General features: G+C 44.9%; 1 protein-coding gene across 1 annotated transcript in view; it reads left to right on the top strand.

Annotated features, from left to right (window-relative positions):
• Window positions 1-21,541, top strand: part of dcun1d3 (defective in cullin neddylation 1 domain containing 3) — a 31,071-nt gene that overhangs the window by 2,825 nt on the left and 6,705 nt on the right. Inside the window, exon 2 of the mRNA XM_060922760.1 lies at window positions 9,458-9,529. The gene's annotated coding sequence lies outside the window, so the exon portion shown is untranslated. The remainder of the gene's footprint in view (window positions 1-9,457; window positions 9,530-21,541) is intronic.

Below are 21,541 nucleotides of genomic sequence, written 5' to 3'. Positions count from 1 at the left end.
TTAACCAGGGTTTAACCCCTCACGCTCTCAGCTCTTACACAGGTTTACTGCATTAACCAGGGTTTAACCCCTCACGCTCTCAGCTCTTACACAGGTTTACTGCATTAACCAGGGTTTAACCCCTCACGCTCTCAGCTCTTACACAGGTTTACTGCATTAACCAGGGTTTAACCCCTCACGCTCTCAGCTCTTACACAGGTTTACTGCATTAACCAGGGTTTAACCCCTCACGCTCTCAGCTCTTACACAGGTTTACTGCATTAACCAGGGTTTAACCCCTCACGCTCTCAGCTCTTACACAGGTTTACTGCATTAACCAGGGTTTAACCCCTCACGCTCTCAGCTCTTACACAGGTTTACTGCATTAACCAGGGTTTAACCCCTCACTCTCTCAGCTCTTACACAGGTTTACTGTATTAACCAGGGTTTAACCCCTCACTCTCTCAGCTCTTACACAGGTTTACTGTATTAACCAGGGTTTAACCCCTCACTCTCTCAGCTCTTACACAGGTTTACTGCATTAACCAGGGTTTAACCCCTCACTCTCTCAGCTCTTACACAGGTTTACTGCATTAACCAGGGTTTAACCCCTCACTCTCTCAGCTCTTACACAGGTTTACTGCATTAACCAGGGTTTAACCCCTCACTCTCTCAGCTCTTACACAGGTTTACTGCATTAACCAGGGTTTAACCCCTCACTCTCTCAGCTCTTACACAGGTTTACTGCATTAACCAGGGTTTAACCCCTCACTCTCTCAGCTCTTACACAGGTTTACTGCATTAACCAGGGTTTAACCCCTCACACTCTCAGCTCTTACACAGGTTTACTGCGTTAACCAGGGTTTAACCCCTCACTCTCTCAGCTCTTACACAGGTTTACTGCGTTAACCAGGGTTTAACCCCTCACGCTCTCAGCTCTTACACAGGTTTACTGCGTTAACCAGGGTTTAACCCCTCACGCTCTCAGCTCTTACACAGGTTTACTGCGTTAACCAGGGTTTAACCCCTCACGCTCTCAGCTCTTACACAGGTTTACTGCGTTAACCAGGGTTTAACCCCTCACGCTCTCAGCTCTTACACAGGTTTACTGCGTTAACCAGGGTTTAACCCCTCACGCTCTCAGCTCTTACACAGGTTTACTGCGTTAACCAGGGTTTAACCCCTCACGCTCTCAGCTCTTACACAGGTTTACTGCGTTAACCAGGGTTTAACCCCTCACGCTCTCAGCTCTTACACAGGTTTACTGCGTTAACCAGGGTTTAACCCCTCACGCTCTCAGCTCTTACACAGGTTTACTGCATTAACCAGGGTTTAACCCCTCACTCTCTCAGCTCTTACACAGGTTTACTGCATTAACCAGGGTTTAACCCCTCACGCTCTCAGCTCTTACACAGGTTTACTGCATTAACCAGGGTTTAACCCCTCACGCTCTCAGCTCTTACACAGGTTTACTGTATTAACCAGGGTTTAACCCCTCACGCTCTCAGCTCTTACACAGGTTTACTGCATTAACCAGGGTTTAACCCCTCACGCTCTCAGCTCTTACACAGGTTTACTGCATTAACCAGGGTTTAACCCCTCACGCTCTCAGCTCTTACACAGGTTTACTGCATTAACCAGGGTTTAACCCCTCACGCTCTCAGCTCTTACACAGGTTTACTGCATTAACCAGGGTTTAACCCCTCACGCTCTCAGCTCTTACACAGGTTTACTGCGTTAACCAGGGTTTAACCCCTCACTCTCTCAATCAGCTCTCAGACCGTCCAAAATATCTCAGGGTATCACTGGAGTTCTACAGCTCGCTCACATTCGCACCTCCCTGTGTGTGTGTCTGTCTGTGTGTCTGTCTGTGTGTGTGTGTGTGTGTGTGTGTGTGTGTGTGTGTGTGTGTGTGTTTGCTTATCTGTTGTTTATTTACTGAGTTTTGAATGTGGATAAAACACACTGGAGTTTGATTTAAAGTTAATGGTTCAGGGATAGTTTCAGAACAACTGAGCTGAAACTTATTAACCACACACACACACACACACACACACACACACACACACACACTCAGAGCCGCAGTGTTGATATGATGAGTGTAAAACAGCCCGGTTGTGTTTCTGCTTCAGTAATCTGTGATGGATTTTACACACCGAAACCCTTTATTTTGTGAAACAGCTGATGGAAAGTGTGTGTGCGCGCACGTGCACTTCAGTGTACAGATCTGTATGTTTGTGTGTGTGTGCATGCTTCTGTGTGTCTACGTTTGTATATCTGCCTCTGTATGTATACACTCGCTGTCCACTTTATTAGGAACACCTGCGCACACAATCACACAGATACAGACCAGGAGCTTCAGTTAATGTTCACACATCAGAACGGGAAAAACTGTGATCTCAATTTTTGTGTGACTTTCTCTCACTGTGGTCTGGGTGTTGGTTTGATCCAGATGGACTGGTTTGAGTATTTCAGAAGCTGCTGATTTCGTGGGGTTTTCTCACACAACAGTCTCTAGAGTTTACACAGAATGGTGCAGAAAACAAAAAACACTGAGTGAGTGAGCGACAGTTCTGTGGGTGGAAACAAACGCCTTGTTGATAAGAGAGGGTCAGAGGGAAATGGACAGATTGGGTCGAGCTGCCAGGAAGGATATAGTAACTCATATAATCACTCTTTACAACCGTGGTGAGCAGAAAAGCATCTCAGCATGCAACAGCAGAAGAACACACTGGGTTCCACTCCTGCAGCCAAGAACAGGGATCTTAGGCTATCGTGTGTGTGTTTTTGCCCTGACATGCCCAGACCGAGGCGTCCCTCATTACAGATAAAGAGTACAGTTAAACACACACTGCTTTATTCAGCTGTAACTCCACACTCCCAGATGATAATAATGTTTATAAATGTCTCAGTGATGTTCCTGACTGAGGAGGACAGATGATGATTAAGCTGTGACTGAGCTCAGGGGAAGGTGACGGCTCGGGAGGCGTGCTGCTCGGTGTCACGGATTGACCCGGCACCCCAGCTGAGTGCTGCACTCCAATAACATACGATGCACTAACGAATGCGTTAACACACACACTGAGGGAAATGAACACGATGCTGATTATTCTTCTCGGGGGAACCTTTCGGCTCCAAGCTGAGATGTGTGATCATCTTCTGTCTTCACAAATATAGTGCACACTAATGAATTAATCCACCTGATAATACTCGTTTACTAGGCGGTGTGGCGGCACTCTGAGTCACGTCACGTTTCAACTCACGCGCTAAATTAAAACGCTGTGTTCTGAGTGTTAATGAAGAGTACAGTTCTAGCACTTTGATTGTTGAATTGTGTCCACTGAGCACTAGTACCATGGACACGCAACGTGCTCGACGTAGCAGTGATGTCACATTATTCTGAGATGGAGAGAGATCACGTGATCGACAGCGTAACCATCACACACTTTTCCCTTGACTCCGTTACACACACACACAAACACACCGAGCTGCTGAAAGCTGCAGGATGTGAGACCAGGGGATTCGGTTATTGCGCGATAACTCTGGAGAAACGTTTCGTAACGTCGGCTGTGTCTCAAAGCACACGAGTCGTTCGGGTTAGCACTGCGGGAGACACGTTATTCTGCTTTGGACAGTTTGTGTGAAAGAAGGAACAGAAATAATGTGATGTTGGACTTTGCTGTAATGATGTTTTTAATATGAATGCACTAAATATGCTCTTTTTATTGTTTTCTAATTTAACTGTGGGAACAAACGTGGAAATGGGAAATGTAGAAGATAGAAATCATGAAAGGAAAACAATCATGACACGAAAGTGTGACACTTAATTGCAGCTTTTTAATCTCTGTATGGGGTTCGAATTCTGCGAATTTTCTGACTTTTGTCTTTTTTTTTTTTCAGTATAATTAACTTGAATTACTTTTGACCATGTGTCAGCTGGACAGCCTGCTCCATCAGACATGATGACGGTTTAAAAATGTAACACACACACGGGATAAGATTTCGGTATTTGACAATCCAGCTGAATCTGTTCTAAGCATGTAATGATTCCCCCAATAGGTTGTATTCAGTCACGTGACTTTTGCTTTCGAGTTTACTTCCAGTGAATGAAGTTGTGGTCAGACAAATGGCTAGTGAAACTATCTCTGACTGTTTTTGCAGTTTAGAGGCCAACGCACGGTCAGGATCCCTTCAGAAAGTTGCTCTTTGCGATGGGATAGACCCTTACACTCTAGTAAAGAAGAATTTTTCCTATGAGTTGGAAAATTATCCATCCGTTGAGTTCTTCGACCCCTCAGACTCCCTGGTGCTGCAGACATCATTCTACACAGACACACAGATGAAAACCTGGAAGAGCATTGAGGAGAACAACTGTTTATACTTGTCTGAGTTAAAGATCTGGGGATCAGAACACTACAAGAGAAATCCTGTATCGTTTATTTCCAGGTTCAGTGGTGCGGCAGCTTGGTTGCTTGTTCAGTCCCTTGACATTTTGTAGTTGAATCCAGAGTGCACTTCTTGTTTTCAGCCTGCCCAAATTCTCCCACACGATTGCTTTGCTGTGCCTCCTCCATTGGTTCCTCCAAATACTGAATTACAAGTAGTTTGCTACCTTTTCCCTGAAGCATCATTACAATTTGTATAACCCCGATTCCAAAAAAGTTGGGACAAGGCCATGTTTCCCACTGTGAGACATCCCCTTTTCTCTTTACAACAGTCTGTAAACGTCTGGGGACTGAGGAGACAAGTTGCTCAAGTTTAGGGATAGGAATGTTAACCCATTCTTGTCTAATGTAGGATTCTAGTTGCTCAACTGTCTTAGGTCTTTTTTGTCGTATCTTCCGTTTTATGATGCGCCAAATGTTTTTCTATGGGTGAAAGATCTGGACTGCAGGCTGGCCAGTTCAGTACCCGGACCCTTCTTCTACGCAGCCATGATGCTGTAATTGATGCAGTATGTGGTTTGGCATTGTCATTTTGGAAAATGCAAGGTCTTCCCTGAAAGAGATGTCGTCTGGATGGGAGCATATGTTGCTCTAGAACCTGGATATACCTTTCAGCATTGATGGTGTCTTTCCAGATGTGTAAGCTGCCCATGCCACACGCACTAATGCAACCCCATACCATCAGAGATGCAGGCTTCTGAACTGAGCGCTGAGAACAACTCGGGTTGTCCTTCTCCTCTTTAGGCCGAATGACACGGCGTCCCTGATTTCCATAAAGAACTTCACATTTTGATTCGTCTGACCACAGAACAGTTTTCCACTTTGCCACAGTCCATTTTAAATGAGCCTTGGCCCAGAGAAGACGTCTGCGCTTCTGGATCGTGTTTAGATACGGCTTCTTCTTTGAACTATAGAGTTTTAGCTGGCAACGGCGGATGGCGCGGTGAATTGTGTTCACAGATAATGTTCTCTGGAAATATTCCTGAGCCCATTTTGTGATTTCCAATACAGAAGCATGCCTGTATGCGATGCAGTGCCGTCTAAGGGCCCGAAGATCACGGGCACCCGGTATGGTTTTCCAGCCTTGACCCTTACGCACAGAGATTCTTCCAGATTCTCTGAATCTTTTGATGATATTATGCACTGTAGATGATGATATGTTCAAACTCTTTGCAATTTTACACTGTCGAACTCCTTTCTGATATTGCTCCACTATTTGTCGGCGCAGAATTAGGGGGATTGGTGATCCTCTTCCCATCTTTACTTCTGAGAGCCGCTGCCACTCCAAGATGCTCTTTTTATACCCAGTCATGTTAATGACCTATTGCCAATTGACCTAATGAGTTGCAGTTTGGTCCTCCAGCTGTTCCTTTTTTGTACCTTTAACTTTTCCAGCCTCTTATTGCCCCTGTCCCAACTTTTTTGAGATGTGTTGGTGTCATGAAATTTAAAATGAGCCAATATTTGGCATGAAATTTCAAAATGTCTCACTTTCGACATTTGATATGTTGTCTATGTTCTATTGTGAATACAATATCAGTTTTTGAGATTTGTAAATTATTGCATTCCGTTTTTATTTACAATTTTTCCTTTGTCCCAACTTTTTTGGAATCGGGGTTGTATTTCAAAAGATCATGTATGATACCAGTGGTTCCGTCATATAATGTTCATCATAAGCTCTTGTCAAGTATGCGCGAGTTGTAAGTCACTGCTCCATTAGTCAGGCATGGTCAGCGACATGTCACCTCCTTCATGGGCTGTTCCAGCACCGGTAGTGACGCACAGTCGTTGTTTTGTCAGAGTGGCTGAGCTGCAGTGGACTGGTCATTGACCCCGTGCTGCAAGCACCAGTCTGCGAACACATTATCGGCCAGCGCTGGGTCGCATCCCTAGGACAATGGTGGCGTGTAAAGCTTACAGCTGTGCCAACAACAAGCGCAGAAATCCTGGGAAACATTTCTTTTGTGTCCCTAAACCAACTGATGACACAAAATGTTGCCCTCATAACATCGGCATGGGTCACACCCTGAAAACGTTTCCGTTCGGGCGGAATTCAGTGGTATATGAAGACCATTTCAAGCTGACCTGTTATCAGCAGGATCTTATCTAATAGATATGTGCCATAAAATAAAGATGTATTATAAGTATTCAATCTACATTTATTCAATGTGTTCTGAAGTTACTTGACTGGGAACTTACCTGTTCGTTAGCTCCCCTTCAGGTGCTGGTCTGAGGAGGTACCTGCGGATCATGCCGTCAACGAAGGCCATTTCCAGGGACGGTTTGTGAAGGACATACTCGTGCAGATTCGGGGTGGACGTAATGCAGCCGTCTGCAATGAGTTCATGTTCTTGACAACAAAGGACTCCATGTTGGTTCTCATGATGCAGCACTGCTTGCATCGACACCATGGAGTGGTAGCCATTTTGGATCGACCGTCACGCACATCTCTTGCAGCAGTTTCCTCCTCTGAATCACTAGAATGCGATGACTCACTAACTCTCACGAGCCTCCTCCCTCTCTGACTTGAATAGATAACCATTTACACCCATTTCATCAAAGTTTCTAGCCATATTTTGCTTCTTTGACGCATCCTTTCATCTCAAATCTCGACCCACAGAACACTGCTTGTTTAATCGCACCCGATAATCCGGAATCAACGATTGCATGTCACTTCCAGCCAGCAATGGCTGCTCCCCATTGGTTCTGCCCCCGCGGGTAATTCACGGAATAAAATTGTCCACAAAAGTGCTTTTTACGGTGTTTTTTTTTTTTGACTGAATGTGCACGCCTTTTGTCTATAATTAATACATAAAGCATGATTAATGTTGCAAGCATGACCAGTACACTTTATTTCTACAATCACACAACAGCATTTTCACATTTTACATCTGTTTTTGCAGCATTAGAGCTGTGTTACTTCCACCTACTGTGAAGTCATGCATATTCCCTATTGCTGTTGTACATTATTGTACCCTCTGCTATCTAAACAACACAATTACAGGTTGGAAAAATTAAGAGTATACAGCCTGATAATCACTGTTCATTTTTTTAATTTAATCAAATTTGCATTGCAATTTATCATCACATGCTACACTGTTACATGCCTAATCTGTTTCGATGCTGTTCGTCTTTCGGGGTTGAAGATGACCATGACTTCAATTTGGTGAGTGGCGGTTGTGGGTCTGGAGGTGACTGATGAGGCCAATCCAGGCTTTGAATGTATGGCCACATGTTGACATTCCAAGTGCCAAGGTTGAGTACCTTCACTAACTTTTTATTGTATTTCGACCACTGACTGGGATACCCGCTAGCCGTGGTGTGCTGGCCAGGGTGAGGTGAAGCAGGCTATGTTTGGGGCACCCCTTCCTCCATTGAGGTGAGCAGAGTGAATCTTAAACAGGGCTGCTCAGACACCCGGGGGCTGCCGATCTCCGCTGCTGCTTCGTTCCACCAGAGCGCGACCCTATACCCTGGGCTGCCTGTGTGCAGGTTCGTGACTACGGCTTCGCCACTTTCCCATCGCCAAATGACTTGAATTTGAAGTCATGACTTGTGCGTGACTTGAATTAGCGTGAGGGAGAGTTGTGCAGCCGTCAGCCTCACTCTCGTCCTGACCTAACTGGGTCCAGGGACAAGACAGAATCAAGACGGCTGGAGCTAGGTCAGGATGCAGTGGATGGCCAACAGTGTTCTACGTGTTACACTGTGCCCTGATTGCGCTCCACAAATGCTTTGCTGGGCCCACCTTCCTGCCAGTTGTACCACCAGGTGGTGGTCTCCTCCTCACAGTCTGCTGAGTCCAGTCTTCGGGCATAACCCTGAACAGGAGAAGCGGGAGGTTGCTAGTGCTTGCTCAAGGCACCACCCCAGACTAGTGGAGGGAAGGAGACACCTTACTACTCCATTGCATGGTGCTCAAGGACACCACATGCCCACTCATTTCGATATGATTCGTAAGGCAGCGGTTCAATGTTTGACGAGCCCCCTGAATCTGTTGTAATTTCTTCAATGATCTGATATTTGATGCTCCAGCTGAATCCGTTGTGATAGAATGCAGTTTGATTTAGACGCCTTCCAGCGATGTGGCCTGTAATACTGTGATGTGGCCCACTATTCATTCACGAATGATGTAGAAAAGGACAGTGGGTTTGTTTTGTTTTTTTAAGTATCAGAGTTATGGGCAAATCACCTTGCTAGCTGAGAAAAATGTTTGCTTGCTTGCTCGCTCACTGGTTGTTTATCCTTTCTCAGTTGTAATTGATTTATGGGTGTTATCTTGATTAATTTAAACTAATGTATCAGTCCTAATCGTCTGATCGTTTCACCCATACAGCAGTGTGCCTGCATTACAGTGATGACTTGAGCACAGATATGGTAGCATGCGGTTTGTGACACGGCCCAGTGTTTACATCTCAGGACTACTCGATGCGACATAAATGTTTCTGAGGAGGAAGAGAAAATTTTTATTGTCCTTTATTATCGTGATTCACAGTCACCTGAGACAAGGACCAGGGGAAAAACCATCTCTCCAACAAGAGTTTTTAACGTCTATAAATTATTATGAACTTGCCGTAGAGCTGCACAGAGGCTCTGGAATATTGCATAAATGTGAAGTGTTTTTCCCGTACACTCTGTAGCTTTAATAATAATTAAAAATGAAATGCAGTGAAATTTTTTTTTTCCCTTCCCTCTTTTTTTTTTTTTTAAGTGACAAAGCTTCACAAAATGGCCTGATATTCAAAAGCTTTAGTGTTTTCATCACACAGTGAAGTGCAGAGAGTCAGTGAGATTGCAGCTTTCAAGATCCTGGAGCTCATGGCCAGAAAAGTGTACAAAGGTGTTACTTAGCCTTTGATGCTGGCACTATGACCGCCCCGCCCCACCCACCTGCTGTTGATTGTGTGTGTGTGTGTGTGTGTGTGTGTGTGTAGCAGGAGGTTATACTGAGTGTGAGTTGTCATTCATCACTGTAGTGAACACAATATGATGGTGATAGAAAGTTAAATATTGGGTCTTTCTGTCTCTCTCAGGTTAACGGATGCTGACTTCTGGGCAATGGACCTCTCTCAGATGACACCACTGTCCTCCGCTCCGACGCTCAGGTGAGTCTCATGATTGGTCCATACTGTTTATGTAGGTGTTTCCAGGTTGATGTGTGTATTTTAACAGCCAGGAGTGACAACGAACCAGGATAAAGAGACAACTGCTGTTAGCAGCACTAAAATTCTGGCTGTCTGATTCCGATTCATGGGACTTGGCGACTGGTTCTGGCTGTCTGATTCCGCTTCATCGGACTTGGCGACTGGGTCTGGCTGTCTGATTCCGCTTCATCGGACTTGGCGACTGGGTCTGGCTGTCTGATTCCGCTTCATCGGACATGGCGACTGGGTCTGGCTGTCTGATTCCGCTTCATCGGACATGGCGACTGGTTCTGGCTGTCTGATTCCGCTTCATCGGACTTGGCGACTGGGTCTGGCCGTCTGATTCCGCTTCATCGGACATGGCGACTGGGTCTGGCCGTCTGATTCCGCTTCATCGGACATGGCGACTGGGTCTGGCCGTCTGATTCCGCTTCATCGGACATGGCGACTGGGTCTGGCCGTCTGATTCCGCTTCATCGGACATGGCGACTGGTTCTGGCTGTCTGATTCCGCTTCATCGGACATGGCGACTGGTTCTGGCTGTCTGATTCCGCTTCATCGGACATGGCGACTGGTTCTGGCTGTCTGATTCCGATTCATCGGACTTGGCGACTGGTTCTGGCTGTCTGATTCCGATTCATCGGACTTGGCGACTGGTTCTGGCTGTCTGATTCCGATTCATGGGACTTGGCGACTGGTTCTGGCTGTCTGATTCCGCTTCATCGGACATGGCGACTGGTTCTGGCCGTCTGATTCCGATTCATGGCGGCTGGTTCTGGCCGTCTGATTCCGATTCTTGGCGGCTGGTTCTGGCCGTCTGATTCCGATTCTTGGCGGCTGGTTCTGGCCGTCTGATTCCGATTCTTGGCGGCTGGTTCTGGCCGTCTGATTCCGATTCTTGGCGGCTGGTTCTGGCCGTCTGATTCCGATTCTTGGCGGCTGGTTCTGGCCGTCTGATTCCGATTCTTGGCGGCTGGTTCTGGCCGTCTGATTCCGATTCTTGGCGGCTGGTTCTGGCCGTCTGATTCCGATTCTTGGCGGCTGGTTCTGGCCGTCTGATTCCGATTCTTGGCGGCTGGTTCTGGCCGTCTGATTCCGATTCTTGGCGGCTGGTTCTGGCCGTCTGATTCCGATTCTTGGCGGCTGGTTCTGGCCGTCTGATTCCGATTCTTGGCGGCTGGTTCTGGCTGTCTGATTTAAAAGGACCAGACTTTGATTTTGATTTGATATTGTACAAGTGGAGTCTGAATCTGATTCCACTTTGTGGTGTATGTATGGTGGCTGAATCAGACTGTCTGATTCATTATGGTGTGGTAAATGTCTATCAGATTCTGCTTCCTTTAATCTGTAGAGACTAAATATGAATCTCTGATTCATTAAGATGGTGCCGGAATCTGACACTCGGATTCTGATTTGTTGAGGTATTGTGTCGAAATTTGACTCTTATGCTTAAATTAACTCTGTGGAGACTAAACCAGGCACTTCGATTTGCTCGGGTTTGTAGTAATCTGACTAATGAGTCCTGTTTGTGAAGCTGAAGACTGACTCTGACTCTCTGAATCTAATTTGTTCGTGTATGGAGTCTGACTCTAAGGCCCCGTTTACGCCTGGCATTAACATGTGTCCTGTGTGATCGGATCAGACGTGGACAGTTGAGACGAGTAGCTGTTGACACACTCGTCATTATGAACGTGTCGCCAGTGATCAGACTGTATGCAGTTAGCCTGGCTAACGCGACTTCAAAGCTCTCCGAGCATTTGGTCTGGCCAAGCTATTAAGCCCAACCGTTTCCCAAAGTGTGTGGTTGACCCGCCTCCCTGAAATGCCTCAGTTTGCTACTGGTCAAAGCCAGAAAAGGCTGTGACGAAGCTTAAACCAATCACATCACTCTTTCCTCTGACGTATGTGACGCGACGGGGCTAACCGGTAGATTAAACGCTTACCGAAGCCGGTCGGGAGCAAGGCAAAAACGTCCTTCCTTTCAATAAATACCTCCAGGGCTGCTCTTTGCTCTGTTTTCAATGAGAACTTCCTGTTGAATGCTTTCAATACAGCATCTACCGCTGTGTTAAAGGCTTGCCGCTGCTCCATGTTCGTGATGTGAATGAAGCGCTTCCGGCATAGATTCTGTAAACAATCTATGGCTTCCGGTCGCAGTTCTACTACGTCACTGCCTTGAACACGCCTCTACCCAGGGCCGTTGGAGATGCTCAAAGTTGATTGGTTCCCGATTTTTCGGGAGCTTGGAAATGCTGTAGATAGCCTGCCTGGCCAGACTAAGCTCGCAACAGGCCCTCGTGTTGCGTCACGCTTAGGATGGGCGGGCCCAGGCTAGTATGCAGTATTTCCCTGGTGAAAGGCTGTCATGCACGTTTACAGCGTCAGTCTTTTGCGACTTTTGTTTTCAGGCAGAAATGTCCGACTGATCCAAACTCGTGTACCTGTACACACTGTTTCAGGCGTTTGTAATCGTGTGGGCATTTCTAGCTAGTGAAAAGACCAGGGGCGGAGTCAGGGTTTCCTGGGGTTTGTATATTTTAAGAGAGATTGGCGTCAGTAGGTTGGGGAGGTGATCTCTAACTTTACAAGAAATATTATCACCCAGACACACTCGAAGGTTATGGCCTCTTTATTAGTGATTTTTCTCGCGGGGAATAAACGTTGGATAAACGTGAAGGTTGACTCGTGTAGGTGCTGTGTTTAATGGCCTGAAGTCATCTGCCTCAGTGTGTCCTCCTGTGACTTTTCTGACTGATCTACAGCATAGAAATTAAGGGAGGACTTTCAACGTTCATGTGATGGTATTTGAAGCACTGAAGTTATTATCACCACCCATCAGGTCTCAGGAAACTGAGGCATGTGCTAACTGACTATTAAAATTAATCATCGCTTTTATAAAAATATATCATTTCTCACTCGCGTATCTCTCCTTTAGGACCACAAAGACAGAGTCTATAAGTTCCATTATTATATTAAAACATTCAGAATCCCAGATGACATCCCATCTCACAAGACTATGATCATCATATGTTTTCCAAGTTTCTCTCTCTCTCTCACTCTCTCTCACACACACACACACACACACACACACACGGAAATACCATTTTCTCCAATGCATCCAGGCTCAGTGGACTGCAGCAGCTCGTGTAGTATCTGGACAACACATTTATGTTGACATTAATATTGCGTGGCACAACAAACAAGAAGAGAAAAACTATTTTATTCCTTTATGTGATTGATATACCAAAGGCTGGCTATGGGGCGGTCGGCTGGCTATGGGGCGGTCGGCTGGCTGGTTCTGCGTAGGCTACATGGAGCATTAAAGCAGAGGATTAAACTAGACTGCATTTCCACAGAGAAAATGCAAAGTGTGCTTGCTGAGCTGTAGCAGAACAGCAATCATGCTAACATGCTAAGGCTAACATGCTAACAATTATCGTATCGTTTTTGCCCGTGTAAATAGGACCTTTTGGTATTTTTGTACGTGTCTTAGTGATGATTGCTGGGACGCTACAAGTTTTAGTGTCCAGTGTAAACAAACCAAAGCCACTGGATTCCCGATCCTCTCCGCTCTTCTCTTCCAGCAAATGATAAGGTGTTTGGATTTTTTTTTTTGTTGTTGGATTTTTTAAATTTTATTTATTTATTTATTTTATTAAAACAGTGAGAAGGTACATTCCAACATGTATGTAGCTAACTCTAGGCCACAAATCTACATCACTCCAGTCGTTTCAAGGAATTTTGTTCGGATCATAACCACTCTCATTTCCGCGTATAGAGGGATCCCGCATGACGTCACCGCGCCGCGAGATTTCGGTAGTCGCCATATTGGAAGACCAAGTACACATCTATGCAAGTACATACATACATAAAACAAACTACACCTGAAATGTAGCCAGGGCCGGTTCTGCCCTAATCTGGACCCGGGTGCAACATCGCCCCCCCCCCAAAAAAAAAACACACCAGTCTAAATCAGGACAACCAGTGTTCGAACTACGGGGGTACTCGGGGGATCCGAGATCCCCTGAAACAGACATGAGATCCCTTGAAAACATGATTTGGGAAATGTTGGGGGGTCTCTAAAATATTGGCAAAATGTTGTTTATTGACATAGCAATCGTGTGTAACGGGAAGCATTTGCATATCCGAAGTGTTGTGCTTACATCAAAGATAAAATAAACCGATATGACAACGACTGCTGCTGCCAGGTTGGTTGTTGAGTAGCCTGACTTTTTTTTTTTTTTTCTTGCGTGTGGTATCATTGTTGACGCGAGGTTGTATTTTGAACATGCCAATGCGGACACGATTTCCCCTGATGAGTTATGACTTCAGACGCGATGCGTGTGTGGAGGTGTGGAGTCCGCGGGATATGTGCGTAAGATAGGCTTCTCATGTGTTTGGAGATCCGCGCTCCGAGACAAGCGCAAGCCCCCCCCAGGGAAAAAAAGGGACACACACCCCCCCCCCCGAAAATATCGGCATAGTTTGAACACTGAGGACAACCATCACATAACTATAACTATAAACATTTTATATCAACTATTTTAACTAAATGGGCTCTAATAAATAAGCCTGCAGGCAGCCACGGCGGGCTGCCTCAGAAAAGTAACCATTTGTCCTACCTTAAAACTTGTTTTGCATTTTCTGCCTCCTTTTTTGTATTTTCGACCCTCCGTTTATTTTCTTTCCTTTTCTGAAAACCCGATTTGTGTCCAGACATTTTGTTCTGCTACCAACGAACTAACTCGTCAGGTCTCGTCTCTCGAGCCCGTGATGAAGGGCAACAATTGATACATTTTTACAAACAGCCAATAAACAGCCAATAGGGAGGTTGCAACGTTCAGGCTCTCCTTTGCTCACAGACACTCAGTAATGCACTTATTCTCTGTCTCCTGGCAGAAAGCTCCTTGGTTTGCTCCCCTTGTGTCTCAATCACAGCTGGTATTCTGTAGAAAGACTTCTTTTCACCTTTCCCATCAGCTTTGTTGGAACCCTAACACAGCACAAAAGTTTACCATTGTAGGTTTATGATGAATCAAGTGCCTCGTGGGTTTAAATTCCACGCGCTGCCGTTATTTCCCCCTGATCACGAGTTTGTTGGTCTTCCAATATGGCGCAGGGTCTGTTTACTTCCGGTTTCCGGTGACGTCAGTGGGAAGGGTCTATATTTATCCTTCGCTTCTTTCTGATTGAGATTATCCAAGTAATCCGTGAGTAGAGCTTTTTTTTTTTTTTTAAGCTGTGGCTTTCTTCGAACTACAGACATCTGACATCTTTAATATCACTTGTCTTCAGAATGTAAACAAATTTCGCTTGTCCCCCAGGAGAAGGGTAGCAACGGTTGCTTATGTAAGTGTGATATCAGTGCAACGGATCTAGAGATACACCCACAGTCCAGTCCATGACTTACCATCTGTTTTCGTCATGAAAAATCCAACAATAGTGGATCTCTTTTTTTTTTTTTTTAAGTTATCTTCTGACTAGCTCTGAATGTTCTTCTATTGGCAGTAACCAAAATGTTAAACGTGCACTGTGCAGTGCTCAATTATGTCATCATTGTCGCCCCCCGCCACCACCACTACCACCGTCTTCAGATGCTGCAATCAGGTTCCGATATGTTTGTTTGTTGTTTTCTATAAATCTCTGAGTTTTTTTGAGGGCAAAAATACCTGGGGCTCGGCTCAAAATTCCCGGGGTTATAACCCCGAGTGATGCCACTGGTGTGATCTGTTAACAAAAATTCTAAATGAATGAGAGATGAGACGATGAGCGAAGCTATGAAAAACAGCTGCTTTCTCCCCTGATGTCCGCATCACCCAGAACGGGCTGTGACCAGTTTGGTGCTATAGGGAAGATTTTATCCGGTACTCCTTACTCCTTTTATCACCTGGCAAAATTTTGCAGTTCTTTAATAATGTGCCCGTCGTTATGCCAAATGACGTTTTTGGTCAGCGTTCTCAAAAAGGAACCCAAAAATTCAATCACTGATTCTTTTAATGGTGTCCATTTTGGTAGTTTCAATCGCTATATATGTCGGAATAATGCGCAGAAAAAACGTGTTGGCTGTAAGGCACCGACACCTTTCAGCGTTCATTGAAAACGTTCACTGGGATAATGGAAAAAGCAGTGTAGTCTCCGTCGCCCTCTCTAAACTCGGGGTTTAATCAGGGTTAAAGAATTTCCCATAATGTTTTTATAATTACCATGAGAAGTAAAGGTATAAAAATGCCTTTAGTCATTACAGACGTGAAGTAATTGCACTGAGTGGTTTAATTGAGGAATGTAGTCTCCGTAGCCCTCAATTCTTAGGCGTTTCTTCTTTAGAAAAGATATTTGATTCTGTGCTCATTGCCATACAAATTGTATTTCATAATATTTCCAATAAAATATATCTAGTTATACCTTTAAATCTTTCTTTTTTTATTCTGTGGAAAAAAATATCCCCTGGTGTAGTCTCCGTAGCCCCCACCAATTCACCAAAACGGTGGTCTTGATCAACAGGCCGTATCTTCTGAATCAGATGAGGATACCTCATGAAATTTTCACACTGTAATATTAAGATATGTGGAAACAACATGCACTGACTAAAAATCTGAAAACTAAACTTTGAGAAAATGAGCATTCTGGAACAGAAATGTGGACCCTGAGTGAAAAAATGCTGAGAGCTTTTTAGTCTGAGATTTTTTTAATTTTAGAAAGAAACAGGAGGTGCAGGGGTGGGATTAGAGTACTTCAGAAGTGCATCTGAAGAGAGGAGTATACTGTATATGACCCATTGAGTGTTGCATTATATTCATTTTAAAACAAGTTGATGATGAAATCCAGCCAATAAGATCCACCTCAGCCACATTTATAGCTTCTAACATCCTAAACACAAGCAGCTAGAGTAATTACACCTCGCATTCATGTACAGGACGTGTATTCAGTGAGCGCTTCTCTCACACGATGCATGCTGTTTTACTGTCCAGGGAAAACCGATCGATAATAAATACAGTCTTTTATTTACTGTACAGAATGGGATGGAAAAGGAAAAGCATTTTAATCGACTATTTCAAGCAAAGATAATGTTGGCTTGACTAAGAGATGTCAATAAAAATGTATGCCTGATTTCTTGAGGCAGACCGTGGATAGTTCGTGCTCACACTTAAAAGGAAAAGTGTATTAATTATGTTGAAGAGTATTCCCTAAACACCTAGTTTAGTCTTTTCAACTTTCCCTAATGAAATTAAAGTGAGAGTAAGTGACGTTAACACAAGCTATTTATCAAATAAGCAAAGGTTACTATCGTACGAAGTAAGCTAACACTCTGCTCCAACGGTGCAATGCTCATTCATCACATTACCACTACTCTTTTTTTTTTTTTTTAACCTCCTCTTCTCTCTTCGTTTGTATATGATGCATACAGCCTGCAGCTGCTCAACACCCCCATTGTCAGCTGCAAACCAGGGGTGAGTGCACGGTTTCGGTGGCTAAGGCAGCACTGCCCACCAGCAGTGTAACACCACCGGGGAGTGCCTTATTAATAAAGCCATCAGCTTGACTTCTTTCTTCAGACCTTTGACCATATCCAGCTTGAAGACTTATCTGCTGCTCTTCGAAGTCCCTTAGACAGCTTTTATGGCACGAGAACCCAGACCAAGTTGGGACAGGAAAGATATCATGGTATGCCCTAGGAAACCACGAAAACCAACTTCAACCAGCCAAACGGAGCACAACCAGCCATTATCTTCACACACTGTTCATACTGTGTCTTCTTTTATCCAAAGGCCTCTTCCATATTGTCTTCCCAAGGAACAATCAACATGATCAGGTGTACATGACTCAAATACCCCTTTTCCACCAAATCAGTTCCAGGGCTGGTGCTGGTTCACAACTCGTTCAACGTGCGAGCCAGCTGAAAACCAGTTTGCTTTTCCATAGCTCGCGGTGCTAAGGGAAGCCACGTCATTGCGTCGCTGTATACGTCAGTTACGTCGCTACGTTTGCATAAACCTTGGCGCGAATATCGAAGTAAAAACAACACGGAAGAAGAAGCAGCAACAACAACAATAATAATAATGGATGACTTCGCGTTTGTACAGCTGCTGCTTCTCGTCGCTTAAAAGTGGCGATCTTTCGCGGTCTTGTTGTTGTTGTTGTTGGTCTTAACAACTTCGCCCCCCCCGCTGACGTAAGCGGTTCCTTCCTCTGGCCCAGCAGAGAGTTGGTGCTAGCCTGGAACCGTTTTTTCTGGCCCCAGAGCCAGTTCTTTGTCAGTGGAAACAGAAAACCCGGTTCCAAACTAAGCACTGGCCCCGAACCAGCCCTGGAACTGCTTTGGTGGAAAAGGGGCAAAAGAGTCCAACCACACAATCACATCTGGACGTTCATTAGTAATAGTAATGGCAACGTGTACTGGAAAAAACAGGTTCTCACCAAGATCTACCGAAACCTGGCAGTCCAAAGCACCTTTTAAAGCAGTCTTGATTGTTTCATCAGCTTTCTATTGTAGGTTGGTCTCTCACCCTCTCTGCAGAATAATACAATGCTGTGAAAAAGTATTTGCTCCTTTCCTGATATGTTCTATTTTTGTATATTTGTCACACTTAAATGTTTCATGTCAAACTAATTTTAATATTAGAGAAAGATAGCCCAAGTAAACACAAAATGCAGTTTTCACATGATTTCATTTATTGATGAAGTTACCTAACCCTACCTGGCCCTGTGTGAAAAAGTAATTACCCCCTCAACAAATTAACCTCAACCAATCAAATAATTAACCAAATTTAAGTGATAATTGGGTTCAATTTCACTAGCCACACCCAGGCATGATTACTACCAGAGCTGTTCAATCTAAATATCACATAAATAGAACCAGGCTGGCAATGTGAAGTAGGCTAATAGAACTTAAAAAGATGCCGCAAAGTAAAGTGTTACAAGAACAGATGTGCAACAAAATAATCAAAATCTATCAGTCTGGCAAGAGTTACAAAGCGATTGCCAAGGCTCTGGGACTCCAGCGAACCACAGTGAGAGCTGTTATCTACAAATGGAAAAAACTTGGAACAGTGGCAAACCTTCCCAGGAGTGGCCGGCCTTCCAAAATTCAACCAAGAGCATTTTGACGACTGATCCAGGAGGTCACAAAAGAACCCTGACGAACATCTAAAGAACTGCAGGCCTCACTTGCCTCAGTTAAGGCTAGTGTTCATGATTCTACAATAAGGAAGGCACTGGGCAAAAATGGCATCCATGGGAGAGTTGCAAGGTGCAAACCACTGCTGACCAAAAAGAACACAAAGGCTCATCTCACATTTGCCAAAAAGCATCTTGATGACCCCCAAGACTTTTGGGAGAATAGTCTATGGGCTGATGAGTCAAAAATAGACCTTTTTGGAAGACACTGGTCCCGGTACATCTGGCGTAAGGCTAACGCAGCATTCCAAAATAAGATCATACCAACAGTGAAACACGGTGGTGGTAGTGTGATGGTCTCGGGCTGCTTTTCTGCTTCAGGACCTGGATGACTTGCCATAATTGATGGAACCATGAATTCTGCTCTCTACCAGAAAATCCTGAAGGAGAATGTCTGCCCATCAGTTTGTGACCTAAAGTGCAGCTGGGTTCTGCAGCAGGACAATGATCCGAAGCACACAAGCAAGTTCACCTCTGAATGGCTCAAAAGAAATTAAATTAAGGTTTTGGAGTGGCCTAGTCAAAGTCCTGAGTTGAATCCAATTGAGATGCTGTGGCAAGACCTTAAACAGGCAGTTCATGCTCGAAAACCCTCAAATGTGGCTGAACTGAAACAATTCTGCAAAGAAGAGTGGGCAAACATTCCTCCACAGTGATGTAAAAGACTCATTGCAAGTTATTGCCAACGTTTAATTGCAGATGTTGCCGCCAAGGGTGGCCCAACCAGCTATTAGGCTTAAGGGGGCAATTACTTTTTCACATGGGTGATACAGGTTTTGATTAACCCTTTACATTTAATAAATAGAGTGATCATTTAAAAGCTGAATTTTGTGTTTACTTGCATCATCTTTATCTTATTAGACTCTGTTGGAGGACTGAAAACATTTAAATGTGACAAATAAGCAGAAATGGAAGAAATCAGCAGGGGCAAATACTTTTTCACAGCACTGTAGTTGCTGCTGTGCCGTTTCTCCTGGCTTCTTGCTGACACTCGCATTGCTTCCTTGCAATATCTAGTAGCACTGCAAACACCTGACCATGGTGCCACTTGTAGAAACGTAGGAGTAGTTTACATGCAGGCAGCATTATGGCTAGTGCGCCTCTTTCAACACTGCAGCACGGACAGAGGTCAGACTCCGAATAACCCCATAACTTAAGGTTTACTGGTGATGGAAGGAGATCATATACGGAGCACAGAAGAAACGCTACTATAGGTTGACCCACGACACCGTTCTAGATTCAGCAGCATCCCATCTCGGCCATGTGCCTTGCTTTGCATGACCTGCTGCAGTTGTAAGACATGCTGCTTCCTCAGATGTTCAGAGCTCAGTCAAAACCATTTCCCAGCACTTGAGTAAGTCTTCACAGGAGAACCACCTGTCATGCACATTTCCAAGTCCAGCTCTCCCAGTCTGAACAACTCCAACATCCATAGTTCACAGGCTGGCTTCTGCAGTCTCCACCACATCCCTTACTGACCACTTCTGAGCAGTTCGTACCTCTGGCTGGACGTCCCATATCATGAAATCGGGAGAATCCTGCATCATGGGATCTAGACGAACTTTGCCAACTTTAAATTCCTCCACAAACAAGGGAAATGGTAAATTCAACTTCTCCTTCTTCATGAATATCCCAGCGGTTGAGAAGCAAGGAGGAACTCCAAGCCACTTGCACAAATGCTTGTTAATATGACGCTGATTTTTTTTCCAATCGAGAGAGAGAGATTTTGTACACCTGTATAGGCCATAGGATACATGGGAGGAGGCCAAACTAGAAATGCCAAATCTTCAATCTTCCTGGAAGAGGGATCTGATCAATCACTCAGACCATCTCTAGTCTTCTCCTCGATTAAATAGTTTTGGCACCCCCACAATTGCCCCCTGGGTGGGGCACCACTTGCCCGTGCTATGCTATAACCCTGACCCCCACACACACCTGTATGTGGAATCTCTCTCTCCCTGTATGATATATTCCATATTATACTTGTGGGCCCATATGCTATATCGTAAAGTATTGTTTGGTTGCCTCTTATTGCTCTAAAACTCGTCCTAGAGCTGGAGAAAACCGTAAAAAAGTCAATTTTTCGTGCATTATTGGTTAAATGCTAACAGCAGTCATTACAAAACTTCTCATCTCATTATCTCTAGCCGTTTTATCCTGTTATACAGGGTCGCAGGCAAGCTGGAGCCTATCCCAGCTGACTACGGGTGAGAGGCGGGGTACACCCTGGACAAGTCGCCAGGTCATCACAGGGCTGACACATAGACACAGACAACCATTCACACCTACGGTCAATTTAGAGTCACCAGTTAACCTAACCTGCATGTCTTTGGACTGTGGGGGAAACCGGAGCACCCGGAGGAAACCCACGCGGACACGGGGAGAACATGCAAACTCCACACAGAAAGGCCCTCGCCGGACACGGGGCTCGAACCCGGACCTTCTTGCTGTGAGGCGACAGCGCTAACCACTACACCACCGTGCCACCCCATTACTAAACTTGTTCAGTGTTAATTACCTTGAGTTTTGGATCTTTTTGCACCGTTAGCTTTGTTAAAGAAGTCAGTAATGTTCCCTTCCTGCTTCAACATGTTGTGAGCTGAACGTGTGCTGCTGTTTTCCAGAGAATTTTACCCGCGTAATAAAACCTCGATACTGCAATTATGGGACCACCATGGAATAAGTTTATAATCTTCTGGTGCTAATCCATCCATCCATCCATTATCTGTAACCGCTTATCCTGTCCTACAGGGTCGCAGGCAAGCTGGAACCAATCCCAGCTGAGGCGCTAAACTACTG

Source organism: Neoarius graeffei, chromosome 5 (assembly GCF_027579695.1).
Source record: "Neoarius graeffei isolate fNeoGra1 chromosome 5, fNeoGra1.pri, whole genome shotgun sequence".
NCBI lineage: Eukaryota > Metazoa > Chordata > Actinopteri > Siluriformes > Ariidae > Neoarius > Neoarius graeffei.
This window is presented reverse-complemented; position numbering and strand designations above follow the sequence as displayed.